The 15,675-nt window shown below is 43.8% G+C and overlaps 1 protein-coding gene across 2 annotated transcripts in view; it reads left to right on the top strand.

The window, feature by feature from the left end:
- The window catches only part of BRF1 (BRF1 general transcription factor IIIB subunit), a 1,205,829-nt gene that overhangs the window by 705,437 nt on the left and 484,717 nt on the right, over window positions 1-15,675 (top strand). The gene's annotated exons all lie outside the window — the stretch shown is intronic.

Raw genomic sequence — 15,675 nt, 5'->3', positions numbered from 1 at the left:
AGCATAAAGGGCCGAAAGGGGTTCTGGTCTGGCCGATGGTTGGTGGAGACATTTTGACTATATCTTGGACCTGCCCGGCCTCGCCCAAAATGGCGCCGGTATAAATGGGACTCGTAACTCCTTGCCCGCAAATGTATATCTAGAAAATGTTATTGTAAGTGGCCCTGTCGTATTTTAATTACAAAATGTACGTCCACCGATTCCGCAACTGTTAGACACCTTAGTTCTTGCAACCTAATGGCCCGCCCGTTACGTTCCTCTACAGTGTAAATGTCTCCTCATCATATATGATTTCAGTTTGCTCCGTGGCCGGCCCACGTGGTTATAGGCCCGTATTTGTATACTGACATTTTCACAATAAAGGTTTTTAAAACAAAACATGGTAGTAGTATTTACATTGGTAAAGTTTTTACTTTTAGTCACTGTTTTCGAATCAGTAAAAGGCAAGTGAAATAAAGCAGTCCAATTACATGACGGATAAAAGGTATAATATGTAGGAACGCAGTAAAGATAAATGGTCAAGGGCAGTTGTGTTTTTCATTTCTGCAACATAAAGTGATCGATAAGAATCTGATAATCAGGCGTATCGGCAACTAAGACAGCAGGCCGAGTCTCTTTTACTCAACGGCTCCGTCATGGAACGAAGAAACGCCCTTTTTCTCGAAAAAGGAATATATTTTACTTGCAGGATAGTGTTAAATTTTCCGGGAAAGTACATTAGCCTGGAATAGTATAACATATATGTTTTAAAAAAAAATAATGTTAAACAATAAAAAGCGTAATTTTTAGGTCATATGACCAAGCTTTTCATCATTAAAATAACAAAAGCAAAATGAACCAATGAAAAGTTTTATTAACAAGTCACATGACCTGTTATGCTTACGTTACGCGCTGCGCGCCGCGCCTCGGATCACTTCCGGGTGCGCTAACGCGGCGTGTCATATAACGCATTACGCGACAACGTAGGTCAAGAATATAGTCAAAATGTCTCCACCAACCAGCGTTCGGAACACAACCCCTTTCAGCAGTCCAAAAAGTTCTGTTAAATGACAACAGAGGGGACAGGCAACAAGAACCATCAGTCAAAGAGGGGAGGGCAAGTTCTTCTCTTCCGGGTCATGTTGGGGCGCTACCGGAACTGATCGAATTGGTAGTCTACAGTGTTTCTGGATGTTTCAGACTAAAGCTGGCGTCAGCATGAGAGCACTACCATCTCGTAGCTCCGTCGTGGCCATTCCACGAGCAATCATGGCAGCCGCTCCCCACCAGAAGCCTGCGGGAGTCGGAGGCCCCCAAGACTTTTGTAGAATCTTCACGGCTGAGGGGACGCTTTCGAGAATGGGACCCAAGCCCTATCAGGGAAGCGTCCGAGTTCAAAGGTGTCCCAGGGCCATTTTAGTGGACCAGGCCCAAAACCGAAGAGCCGGCCGCCATTTTGAGAGTCCTGTGGCAGCCGCCTATCGCTGCACCGCAAGAGCGGGAGCAACTCAACTACATGATGAGCGAGACGCTGTAGTCGCAAGAGAGGGCGGTAAACAGCAGAATGGCGGAAGAGGCACAGTGTAGCAAAAGCGGGCGGAATGGCAACTGAAACGGTAAAGGGGCGCCCCACTACAGCGTGTCTTCAGGTCAAACGGATTGTGGGACAAGGTCCAGAATTGAAGAGTCATCAAAAGGCAAAAAGTTCCGCCGGACCCCGGGAGCCGGCCGCTTATGTCTGGGGCGATCTCAGGCTACACCAGTGCTATAAGACTTGGGGAGGGTGTCGGAGCCAAGCGTCTTCTCCGAGTCCATGGCCATCACACCGCCCCTCAGGGGCCTCCGTCAAGCTGTTTAGGAAGGTAACATATCACATTGTTTTCTAATGCAGTCAGGTCCACAAACGACACTCACTTACTTTGAGAATAGTGAAGCTGCAGTAGGTGGAAATAAGCTTCAGACAGTGTTACAAGCACTGCTCAGAACTCTTAACTATGGCACCCAACATCCAGAACTTATGCCATTTGAGAATGGCAGTGACATTGAAGCAACTCAGGGACCAAAACCATTAACGTACTTTCACGTATGAAAAACTTACTTGGGGAGGGGGCAGGAGCGAAGCGCCCCCTCCCAGTCCGCGCCACCACACCGTATGTTGAAAATCTGAAGCCATCGTTCTACAAAGTCAACCAACCTTGGATTGAAAAATCTAGAAAAATGTACAAACTGAAAACCAGTTTTGGTCTGCATAGCATCAGTAGCAACGCTTGCTATCAGAGTGCATGAGTTTCATGCTCGATCGATTGAGCTAGCCGGATCGGGCAATAAAAAGTATAAAATAGTTATGTAAATAGTTAGTTAATAAAATGTTTTACCCTGTTTCTTTGCTGGTGTGTTGTCTATATTTTTAATATTTGCATAGGGTTTGTCGTTATTTTGGGCGGGGTGGGTGACGAAGTCGAGCTGTCTTGCAGCCCTCATGGTGTGGAGCTCAGTTCATCTCACTATTTTCGTATTTCTCATGAAGGGTTGTTCCTAATATTTCTATTTTAGCGAGGTCAAAAAGAGATCCAATTAGTGGCCTACTGATTTTGCTCGATTACTTTTATTTTTTTACACGATTTTTCACTATCTGCAAAGACTAAACAGAGTATTGCGACTTTGTGCTTGTTTGTAAATAGAGAATGATCCAAAGAGAACCAATTCTAAAACAGTAAATGCTTGGATAACAATCAATCAAATGAGAGACAAGCAGGCACGACGGATTACAACGGGGGCAAAGGCCTGCGTTAACTACCGTTCACTATCTGCAAAGAGAGAGTACTACTAAGAGAAAAGAGGGGAGGGGGGGGCAGCGTTCAAAGCACATCAGCATGCATAAATACGAAAATGTTTTTATCTATCACGTACTTGACATTTTAAAGCTTTTCATATTTGCTATTAAAAAACCAATGAAATTCACAGAAAAAACCATAGGTTATAGTGGATATATAGTTAGGAATTTGCATTTACAAAACCTTGAAAATTCAATGAAAAAACCATTGGTTTTAGGCCATATATAGTTAGGGATTTGCATTTACAAAACCTTATTTTACTCGCATAAAACCATTGAAATTCCATATATAGTTATAAGCGCTAACTATATATCGCGCACCCGCAATCCACTGCTGATGATGTCACATATTACATCATTCATGACATGGTTAGTGACATCACTGATGACATCTCAAATGACATCACTGATGACATCACTGAAAACATCTCATTTGACATGACTGATAACATCACTGATGATATCATTCATGTGATAATACCATGAACCTCTTCAGACTCTAATATAACCTTAGATACAATCAGTGTAAACAGACAGTCACAGACTGTCACTCATCCATGGAGTTACTCACACACCTAGTCAGTTATGCCAAAAATCAATCACACCTCCATTTTCTCAACTATACAGTTATACACACCTTACTTATTCAAACATATACTAACACATATTTACTTTACTCTCTTATACAATCTCTGATACATGTTCACAATGATCCATACAGCCACTCACACATTCACTGGCTCTTATGCACAGTTATTTATAGATGTCAACTCTCACATGTACTGTGTTTTACATATGTACTTAATTTGACATGTAGCACTGAGATATCCATTCACTCACTAATACACTCATGCACAGTCAACCGCCCATACAGCTGTTTGCACATGCACTTTTGAATCCATACATATAGTGAATCAACTACTCACACATCTATGTACAGTCACACACCTCCCAGCCACCCATACACACACACTCAGTTTCCCATACAAATACTTGGACAACCAATGAATAACCCATACAGTTACTCATATAGCTACTGATCAACATATGCAGCAGTTTGTAGAACAACAGATATAATGATGCACAAATTAAAACAGTTTAGTCACTAACCCATGCACTCAGTGAGACACATTTAATCACTCACTCATACAGTCAGTCATGCACCTACTAAATCCTTCATCCAGACACTTATACATCCACTCATTCTTCAATATGTAAGACATATTTTAACTTTACAGAAACATACAGTCACTGGGTGTTGTCATCAGTGATGTCATCAGTGATGTCATTTGAGATGTCATCAGTGATGTCATCAGTGATGTCACTAACCATGTCATGAATGATGTAATATGTGACATCATCAGCAGTGGATTGCGGGTGCGCGATATATAGTTAGCGCTTATAACTATATATGGAATTTCAATGGTTTTATGCGAGTAAAATAAGGTTTTCTAAATGCAAATCCCTAACTATATATGGCCTAAAACCAATGGTTTTTTCATTGAATATATATATATATATATATATATATATATATATATATATATATATTCTCAGCTCAGTTTTAGAAATTTCATGGGGACCAGTTAATGGTTCCCCTGTGCCACTGCATGCTCTCCCTGAGGCTGCCACCCTTTTTCCCAAAGGGGAAAGGGACCCCTTTGCAAATCATTTGCCACCTCCTTTGAGGAATCAGTAATTTTTTCATGGTTTGCGACCAGAATTGCGTTATAAATCATATGAAACGTTCCATGCCAAATTGATATTTAGAAGAAATTACTCTTTCATGCCTCTTCCAAATTGCGCTTTGGTATGCACATAGGAAGGTAAATGGAAGAACAGAACTCCTGGTGACTCATGTCCCGGATGCATATGTAGAGTCAAATAAGAGTAGAGTTCTGTTTGGGGTCTGTGATTCGCTGCCCTTCTAGACTAGGCTTCTTTTACCAATGATTGGCGGAACTGCATTTATTAAAATGACAATCCTTCCAGGATGCCTTTTTGTTTCACAGGACTTTCTACCTGTAGCCAGGGCAAATTTAAGGGAGTTTGGTGTATCAGTGGCGTGATTTGGGCAGGAAAGTGCCCTAGAGTTAAGCTGAGGGCTCTGAAGTTGCTGTATGAACAGGTATGATTAAATGTCCTTGACATGGAATGTTACTGATTACCATCACAATTACAAAGCTGATTGGATCGTTGCTGACACCCCAATATTGAAATAGACATATTTAGTGGATTGTTCTGGACCTATGGATCTTAAATATAGTGCCTCATAAAACACTTCTGGACTGGGGTATGGTGGAGGCATCTCTGGTGGTGTACTGCTAACTGAATTTAATGTCTAAAATATGAGACTTGGTAAACAAAGCCATATTAAAGGCAGCACTGTTTGATGGCACACTTTTAGGCCCAATTCCAGTTGACACTGCGGGATGGATAGTTTGAAGTTGTTTACTTGAAGTAAGCTATATGATGCTCAGGCTTTTTCAAAATTCAAGAGCAAAATATTGAGTGCAGGCGCCCAGTTTCTGTGCTAGGCTAGAATGGTTAGGGCGACCCGACTTACTTGGTACGTATTTCCTGAACATCCCTCAGAAACTGGAATACATCCTCAACTTGCTGACCTGTTGGAGAGTGGTCATTCTTTTTTTTTTAAAAACATTTTTTAAAACCTTTATTGGTACATTAATCAGTTACATTCAGAGTCTACCAACCATCACGGTCGGCCATAAGAACAGAAGTGGTCGAAGCAAACAATATAAAACAGGAGCAATGCAAGAGTACACCTCCCAAAATCTATGTTATAACTCAGGAAAGCTAAGTACCACCTTGGCAACAGGATTAAGGAAGGTTTTTTTTTTTTTTTTTTTTAAAGTAAGGAAAGAGCAGGATCTGACGCCGCACAATTAAACCATACCAAAGCAAGGGTTACACATAAAACAGGATATTCACAGTCAGGACCACCGTAGGCAGGATATTGGTGCCAGTGCGTAGAATCAGGATATACGATAAACATTATATTTCCCCACCTAAACAGTGTCTGCCCGCCGTACCGTAAAGCATTGAAAAACATCCACCCTTATTATTGAACTAGTAAAACGCACGGAAAGTTACCTCTAATCAGCTCCCGCAAAGAAAGAAGAAAAGGAAGAAAGTAAAAGAGAAGCCAAGATTTAACAAGAAAAAGGAAGGCCATAGAACAGAAAGGAAAAAACAAAAATACCCCTCCCCCATCCCCCCACCCTGCACCCCTGCATACGGCTACGGCCTACCCCCCTAGCAGCGTGCCTGTCGCCCAGTGTCTAAACCCGAAATATAGAAGGAAGAGAGATAAAAAGAGAGAAAGAGACATTAATCCACACAAAAGTAGAAGAAAGAGGAAAGGAAAGAAGTGAACTAGAACCCCACGGTAGGAGAAGAAGAAAACATGGAGGGTCCCCAGTACAGGCCCCCGCCCACCCCCCCCCGCTTAGTTTCATTGCAATGATACCGGGGTTGACAATAAAGCATCAAACACACCAACATAATCAGGATCGCAGTTACAGCTCAGCTCCTCAAGTTACCCGGGCAAGATGGAAGTCCCCCCGTGTCGCTACAAAGGAAACCAAAGTACCATTGATTCACGTAGACTCATTTAGCCCTAATCAAAAACATGCCCCAGACACTGTGAAGCGGAATCAGGCAATCAGAATATCATAGTGAACAGGCAGGCCAGGCTGGAAAGGAATCGGGAACCCTGCAATGTCTCAGGAAACTGCACAATCAAAAGTCATCCGCCGTCATTTTGGCCGTCCACGGTCCGGAGAACAATGTGTAACGCAACAAGAACAGCCATTTCGCAGTTTCTGGACCCCACAGCGAGATACGTCACCTGGAGAGGCGCGAGAGAGGGAGAATGGCAAAACACATCTGGTGGTTTCTCCAAATAAACGATGTATCCCTGAAATCAGGTGTCCATGTAGCAATCCATTAGGAACAAACAAGGAGTACCTCATGTGCAAACTTTCCTCTCTTGCCGCCGATAGTCAAATCAAGTTCCCACCGCAGCGTCTGTACAGCAAGGCATAGCAGGGGCCACATAAACAAAGTCTCTCAAAGAGGATACCGGCGTCGGGTTTTCTTTCCAGTCCAAGAGCACCGGCTCCACACCTGTAGCAATCCATATCCAATTCCGCCCTTTCAGCGCACGGGGGGAATCCGATCTCCTCCCCTCGATCTATAGTGCGCACTGCCAACGCCATTTGCAGGTATACCTTATTAAAGCGCCGCTCCCAAGAGAGACCCCCAGCATGAACGCCGCGTAGACAAATACCAGAGCCGCCCGCCCTAGGTTGGAAAAAGGCATGGTATCATCAATTCCCCCACGTTGGTACACCATATAAGTGTCATCCCACTTTTCGGCCGATGAGCACATACGAGCCCCCGCAGTCCAAAAAGGTGCCACAATGGTGTTACGCCGCAACCGACTCCGATCAATTGAGGTGCGGAGTGTAATCAGCGCATTGCGGGCCAAACAGAGTTCCAACAGGGGAACAAAGAGCAGCTTTTAGATAACCAATTCCGTCGGGGGGGGGGGAAACCAAAGCAGCGTTGAAGGATGGCATATTTCTCGTCCTCCAGTTTCCATGGGATGAGCGCTGGGGGCAAGCTCTCGGGAGCGGGCTGACCTTCATAGCGATTGACCGGCACCTTCCGGGTCCGTGCGGCCGTTGTTGTTGCACTCTCGGGCAGCGGTGGAATCACGCGGGGTCCCAGCTTCGGGTCTCGTGCAGGCCAGAAATCACGAAGGTCCGTATCTCCGCCTTCGGGACACGAAAATCCCTCGGAGTCGGACCCATCTACTCAGCGCCCCTTCCGACACACGGGAGCACCGGAGCTGTGTAGGATGGTCGATGGGATCAGGCGGCGGGGGAAGAGGGCTGGCGGAGCCGGGAGCCCGGGCGACCATCTTGGCTGCCGGTCTGGCTCCGCCCCCCAGAGTGGTCATTCTTATCCTCGTTCTATTGGGTGCTCTGTGGAAAGTGCCCAAAAATCCCACTCCAAATCAGCACTAAGTGGGAACACGACTGTTCGAAGGGGTTTGTTAAATGATGCAGAATGGGACGGTGCTCCGCCATAGACAAAATAAGGTTTCAAATAATGCTTCATTTCGATTACCTATTTTTAAATATGGACATATGGTTACTTCACTCTTTCTGCAATCCATAAGATGTATCCTGAGTATCTGACTGCTGCCTACGCTGTAAAGTTCACAATATAGTCTTTTATAATTAGGGCACGACATGGTTCAGTCTTATTGGGAAAGGATGTTGGAGCAACTGAAAGAGGCAGTTGGAAATGTCATTACTTTCTCACTAGAATATCATATAGTGGGGTTACACATAAGATCTATGAAGGGAAATACTGCTTTTAAATTTCTGGCACTGGACCTGTTTGCAAAGAGGTAAATAGAAATTTACTGGTTGCAAGAAACAAGCTGGATTTTGATTTGTGATATGGAGATATGTATGAATGGGTGTTGGCTGAAGAGGGTCAAATGCACAGAATATGTATGAACAAGAAACTGGAAGTTGACGTGAGGGCTTAGAGATATTTGGTTGATATTGTAATGAGGGAGAAGATTGTAAATAAACTACATGCTGACCCGAAGTGCTGCTGCATAATGATAATTGGAAACTGAACATTTATAAGGCTTGAAATAGGTACACAACTCTGTACTCCTTGCGAAACTGCATTTAGGGCGCAATGCTAATGGTGCTGCTAATATTGTATGCATGACAGATGCGAGATTGTTATGTGGTTATAATTTTTTTTTGTTAAATAATAAAAATATATTTAATAAACTCCAATCTCAGACTCTTGATTTACTTTTCATCACTTAACCTTGGTCAGGAGAGATAGCATATCCAGTCCTGCAAGAGGCAACCCCTCCTTTTTATGGAATCCACACTGAAACGTCCTGTTGAATAACAGGAGGATTAGAAGCCATCTTATTACAACTGAATGCAAATCACTCCAAGCTGGTTGTTCTCCCAAACCGACATTCTGTTGCCCATTCATGTCAATTTATAGATTTCCATCGAACATTAGAACTTGTACTATAATCGTCCTGAATGCCATTGCTGAAATCCCCTTAAATCACAACCAACTTTGCATCCTGAATGGCCTGGATATCTGTTTTAATTGACCTAAACTCCCTAACCAAAATACCTCCAAGCTTATCAATGACCGCTTATCTCCCAACGCATCTTTTTGCTACATATACAGCTAGGGGCACCCTGGATGCAAATTGTTCTTTGCCTGGCCTAATTGTGTTAACAGGAATCCTCTTCATCATCTGGAGTGATCACCAGCTTATCTTCGTTATTGTCCCTTAAGAACATCTGCTACCGCAAGATAGCCCAGCAAGGCGACTTACAGACCGTGGAATAAACTAATTTCTCAGGAATGGCTCAGAGAATCTGGAAACTCCTTGTCCCCTGAAATCAGACTGAACTCTTCAACTACATCATTAAAAAAAAGAAGTCAAAGTACTTCTGACGAACAAATCTCTACCCTAGAACCCACTGCCTATTTACGGGCACTGAAATAATGCATTGTCTAGTTATCTTACTCTCCTGCTTTGTCCTGGATTATTATTTATAATCCTTTTCCTGATTTACACCGTACACTGTTCGCATATATGTTTGTTGGTTGTTCTACCTGTTTCTTCTTGTGCAACCATGTGTAAAGTGCTCTGTTAAGATCAAGTGCTCCATATATAAAAATGTATAAGTAAATAAACTCAAAAAGTGTAGATTGGAGGCTTTAGCAGACATTTCATTGTATTCAAGACAGCCACAGCACCACACCATTGATCTATGAACACGTGGAACAATGGAAACATTAAAAAGAAGCAGAGATCACGGCACCCCTATGTTAGGAGAAATGTAACAGCCACCATAGCAAAAATCACCAGTCGTTTCTCCATTGACAAGTGCCATACTAAGGAACTTCATAGGCTCATCAAGGAATTCAGCAACCCACAATGCATCTACCCTAGAGGCCCGTCTCAAGACTTCTGCCATTCCCTTGTAGACTACCTCATTTCAAAAGCAAATATGCAAGAACACCACTTCAGGATCTATACAACTGACATTCAGCCCACGCAGACTGAGATGAAGAAGGCTACACCTACCAACAGCCTTTGGATCCTGGCATCATCAGTCAACTCTCAAAACCCTAGTTCAAGGAGTTGGTCAATACACATGATCCAACTGGCTTACTGTTGGATTCCTGTCCCATTCAAATGTGCAAGATCATCCTATTCTCAATGATTGTTGCCACCTCTGCAAGGGCTTTCTTTAGCAACTCTGTTATTTCAATCAAAGAGAAAGAGAAACCTGCAGAGAGAAAGACTGAGAGAGAAATTGTGAAGCAAAAGAGAGAGACCCAGAGAGACTAAGTGAAAGAAACACAATATTAGTGATTGAAAGTAAAAAATGTGTATCTGAGATGTCACTACTTATTAGAATACCATGATCCAGCAAAAGGTTTCCTTGAAGCAGTAATGGTTGAGGAAGCCGAGAGATGAAAAGAAACAAGAAAGAGATCAGACAGAAGGCGTGAGGAAGAAGCATTTTTAATGAAGTGGCCTTCACATAGGTACTGAGACCCACATGTGATGCAATTCAAACTGCAACATAAATTGTGTTGCATTGTGCAAGTGCAAACTGTAGTAGATGCAGGGATGAGTTCTCATTGTACAAAGCAATAATGTGTATGAGTAATTGGCCTGAAGCATCCGAAGAACACGAAGGCATCAATTGATTATGACTAGGCTCCAAAGCCTGTTCAACCTGTACATGGCCCCCTTGGCTGAAGTGGTTCAATCGTTCGGCATTGAATTAGTTTCATATGCCGACGACACCCAACTTCTCATCTCCCTGTCCCAAGCCCCCTCCATTGCTGCAGATAATTTTAAAACCTGCATGCAGACTCTGGCAGGCTGGATGACCCAGCACTGTTTGAAGTTAAACGGTTCAAAAACGGAGGTGCTGGTAATTGGAGGCAGAGATACTAGTTGGACCAAGGAGTGGTGGCCATCTTGTTTGGGACCATTACCCTCTCCCTGTAAAGCAGCTAAGAACCTGGGGATCTGGGTTGATCCCAGGCTCTCCTATGACAGCCATGTTCACAAAGTGGTTGGGAAATGTTTCGGGGTGATGAAGGCCTTGAATCGCACCCTAGACCTCCTTCCTCTTGAAGCCAGGCGCACTATGACCCAAGCCCTGGTGACCTCGAGGATTGACTATGGAAATGTGCTTTTGCTCGGAACAACACAAAAAAACATCAGGAGACTCCAAGTACTCCAAAATACGGCAGCACGCCTAGTCCTTAGACTCCCTAAAAGAGCAGCCTCCAAACCAGCCCTAGCCACCCTGCATTGGCTCCCAATAAAAAAGAGAGTCCTATTTAAAGCACTCCTTATGTGCTACAGGATCATCTCTCGCAAGGCTCCCTCTTACTTGACTGATCTGGCTATCCCCTACGAGCCTAACAGAACTCTCCGCTCCGGGGGAACTGGATTGCTTAAAATTCCCCGCACCAAGACAGCCAGAATGGGAGGCCGTTCCTTTCGCGTAATGGCTGCCAAGGAATGGAACTCCCTCCCCGTAAACATCAGATTAGCGGATTCAGAGACCTTGTTTAGAAAACGTCTGAAAACCTATCTGTTTTCCCTCTAACTCCCTCTCCTGGCCTGACTCTCTTCTCCACAGCGCGGGGACACGCCGGGATGGCGTAACCATGCGCTTTACAAGCCCCTTTATTATTATTATTATTAAAGATGGTTCCCTCCACACACTTCGAAGTATTAGCCCCCACCACGAAGTTTGGTTCTAGTTGGAACCCTGGGTGTGCAGGTGCATGTGATTTCATGAGTGTGAGCAAGTGTGCATGTTTATATCTATGTGTATATGTACGTGTGTGCTGTGAAAGGGTGTGCATGTGAATGCATGGGTGTGAGTGAGTGTGCATGAGGTTCCCCGCCCCCTGTGCTAAAATTATCAGCCACTACTGGGTAAAGTTGCGCTTAATAGAGTAACAGCAACAGTGACCCATAGGTCCTCTAATAAACCTTGAATGGAGCAAACAAGGAACATTGGGGAGGAAAACAGAGCAGCAGCAAGACGATTGGTAGAGAGTAGAGGATGGAGACTGACGAATGAGAGAGAAGGGGAGGAAGGAGCAGTTGCAGGGGGGCAGCATAGAAGGGAGTGGAGGACTTGGGGGAGATTGAGGGAAGAGGGAGCGGGACAGAGGGAGAAGATGGTGGTTAGAGACCAGTTAGGAGGGAGAAAAGGGTAGAATACGCTGAAAGGGAGAGGAGTAGGGGAGGGGGTGGAAGATTAGGGGAGCAGAGGAAAAAAAGTAGAAGGGAGAAGGAAAGGCAGAGAGGGGGAGGTGAAGGGACAAAAGGGGTCTGGTGCAGGTGGGGTGGTCAACTCAGAATATTCTGGGGTGTGAGGATTCGGGTGCACCAGGTAGTAGAGTTTAACATTCCCAGAGTGCATTACTTGTCACAGTGCTAGCCTGGCATGGTCAGTCGAACTTTGGAGGACTCTTCCGGAACCGTCACTGACCAGATCAATACATGTAAACATGGGAAATGGCACCCATCCTAATAGTGTCATTCGGTACTACCCAAGGCTGTTGATATTTAGTCTGTTGAGACATCAATGCCCTTTCTGAGAAGGGGGATATCTACTTTATGTACAATTGGCAGTCTCCCCCCCCCCCCCCCCCCCCCCCACACACTCTTGGCTGGTCAGCCAGAATATATCCGTAGGCTTAGGTTGAAGTGGAGGAAGATGCCTATCCCCTTGACTCATCTGATCAAGAGAATCATGCAGAGTACCAGGGTCAGCCCATTATGTTAGAACATCCTAGAAGCTCTTGCTTGACTTCACCAAGTCTGTTTCTCAGAGCTCCTCCCTCAAGTAAAGATAGACTGCACCTTTCTATCCCGCTAGAGAAACCTCTGGCTCTGTGAAATAGAAAGAGAGCCTGACCCCTCCCTACCATCCCTCAGCATTAGCACATTATTCCTGAGGCAATCGCCTTGGCTATCTAATGCATCTCCACAGACCCAGTGATTGTCCTGGTGGCTGCATTCAAATCCAGGTTCAGCTATATCAGTGCCATCTTTTTGTTTTGTTTACATTTTCTGACCTGTACGTTCATCTGTGCGTCCTTGCAACCATGCATGTTTATGGACTTATTTGTGGTATATTTGCTCAGGATTGACTCTTTTTATATGTTCCCTTTCTCCCATCCTTCTGTCTCTTCTGCCTTTGTTTTTGGTTTCTGAACCATCTGCTTTATGAAATGCTGTTCAAACAAGGCATCACAAGATAGTTTTTACTTTACATTCCGTTTAATGCCAGGAAGTTAATGGTCTTCTCGGCCATCTCGGGGCTGATAATGGAAGAGCTCATGACTGGTGCTAGGATTTACATCTCATACAATGTGATTTCTATTTTTTACGAAAGCCTGTCTCCGTTCCATCCTGTGGATGAGGGTGCGATGTGAAGATTCGTTGCTTGGAGTTGCATTACGGTTCCTCTCTACAGCGAGTACCTTGTGTTGCTGACAAGTCTTGACTGTCAATAGAACCAGCTCAGCAAGCATCAGGTATTCAAAAAATCTAACTAAAGTAGCCCTGAGATTGAGATCATGGGCGGTTTATGTCAAAGGGGACTGTCATTTTTCTATCCTAAAGGTGCTGAATGCTTAATATCTTGAATTAATCTGCCACTACACCTACCCACTTACAGTGACATTCTACGTTCATGTAAAACACATCTCTAAGCAGATTTTTAATCCACTGAGCAATAGTTTCAGCATAGCCATCACTGTATATCTAATGAAAGCGGTTCAATAGCTTTCGTACTCTTCAGTACGCCAAAACAAAGTGACTGAGGGAATAGTTAGCTTGACACCAGATCTGTTGGGGCTAGGAGAAATTGCTGAGAGGTCATTAGCAGTGCCATGTGACTGAACCCCACATTTGAAAAATCCTTAGGGTTTTTTCTCGAAGCTGTTAACTTGGTTACACAAAAGAAGCAAGGGACTAAGTACTAACATGACTAGTATAACAAAGGTAAATTATACTATTTTGCGCTAATCGAGGGCTGCTAGCCGTTCAATAATATTGTAGCCTTTCACAAAAAGTTTCTAGACTAACACACAAAACAGCATCTCATTTATTAAATGCCCACTATTTTTCAGTTTGAGATGATGCACTAGCCTTTGTCAAAGTCTGCATTAACCGCAAATCATTCAGTGCCGCCACAATTTCATCAAGCTAGTGTGCAGCCTCTTTTTTGGTTGGTCGATCAGAGACATGTGAAGTTTTGATGTTCATTGACATTTGTAGTGGAGCCGGATCGACAGTACCAGACGCATTTATTATCCATTACAGAAGTCTGTGGTGGGAAAGTTCAGCATGTAGTCATCTCCCTGAGTAATTGTCTCTAAGAAAACAGTAAGGTCAGCTAGCCATCGAATAGATGACTTTTATTTGTAACAGTGGTACTGCCGAGCAAACCTCCATATCTGCAAGATGCAGCAGACAGTAAGAAGCACCCAATCAAGTAGCCGAGCAACTGCAAATCTAAAAATGTGATTTGTTATCAAATTAGCACGTGCAAAATTGTTTATTGAAAACACCTTTCTAAAGCTGAAAATTCAAATATGAGGATATATCCAAACCATCCCGAGCAAAAACGGCTTTATCAGGCAACCATGCATTTTCACGAGGCAATGTTTGCACATGTTTATTTCATGGTGCCAGTTTGCTTAAACTTGGCTTCCATCTGTTTGATTAATTTTAATGTTTTTGTGGGCAAGCGCAGGCCAAGTCTTGTGAAGGCCTTAAACACTACCAGTTGAAAATGATCAACTGGCTTTTGAATGCCCTACTATAATACTAATTCATGTTTGAAATTAAGACGTTTTGCTTTACTAGTGTTGTGTGACTCATTCCTGTGGAGGTGAACCATGAGTGTGATGCGTATGCGTTGGAGATATGAATGTTCAACTGCATGTCTTTTGTCTTAACATTTACTCATCAATCTATCTAAGAACACATCTGCTTTTCCATAACCAATATTTTTTAAATAGAATTTAGTCTGTAATTTTGATGGAACGTAATAAATTAAATATAGGGAAATTCAAAATGGTTAGAAATCGTTAATATGTCTTGCAAGTTTGCTGAACCTCAGTTGTCAAATTGTTGCCCAGGAACATCCGCTGACTGTCCATATGGCTTGTTAGCTGTCCGTGTTGCTTGTAGTCGTTTTTGTGGACCACAGTTAATCGGCAGCAATGGTTTGTTTTCAGTGCCCCGATATCTGATAGAGACTTCTAGCCGGAGATTCCTCATCTTAGAATTATCTTCAAGCATCCGACTGGATTCCGAATTTTTTTGTGGGCAGTATCCCTGCGTGGCAGTAGGTTATGGTTTTTGGCTCCATGTAGCGTAGTTGGCGGCGTCCGCATCCGACGTGATATTTGCGGAGCCTATGTAGGCACCATCCAGGAACTCTGACTTTAGTTCTTTTCTTTCCATGCCAGCCAAAGCAGACTCGTTTTTTTTTCGATGTTTTGTCACTTTTTTTAGGTTTACCTCCTGGTGTGGCAGAGATGTCCTCCGAGAAGGCTGGCTTCAAGCCCTGCGGTGCCCGTCACCGACCGATTTTGACAGACCCGCACCTTGTATGCCTTTGGTGCCTTGAGCAGGATCACAACCCTAAGGCCTGCCCTTACCGCCTTGCCATGCTCCAGAAGGCCCTGAGAAAGCACTCCCTCAAGCTTGTGGT

This window comes from Lissotriton vulgaris, chromosome 9 (genome assembly GCF_964263255.1).
Source record: "Lissotriton vulgaris chromosome 9, aLisVul1.2, whole genome shotgun sequence".
In the NCBI taxonomy this organism is placed as follows: Eukaryota; Metazoa; Chordata; class Amphibia; order Caudata; family Salamandridae; genus Lissotriton; species Lissotriton vulgaris.
Note: the sequence above shows the minus strand (reverse complement) of the source record. Positions and strands in the feature narration are given on the sequence as shown.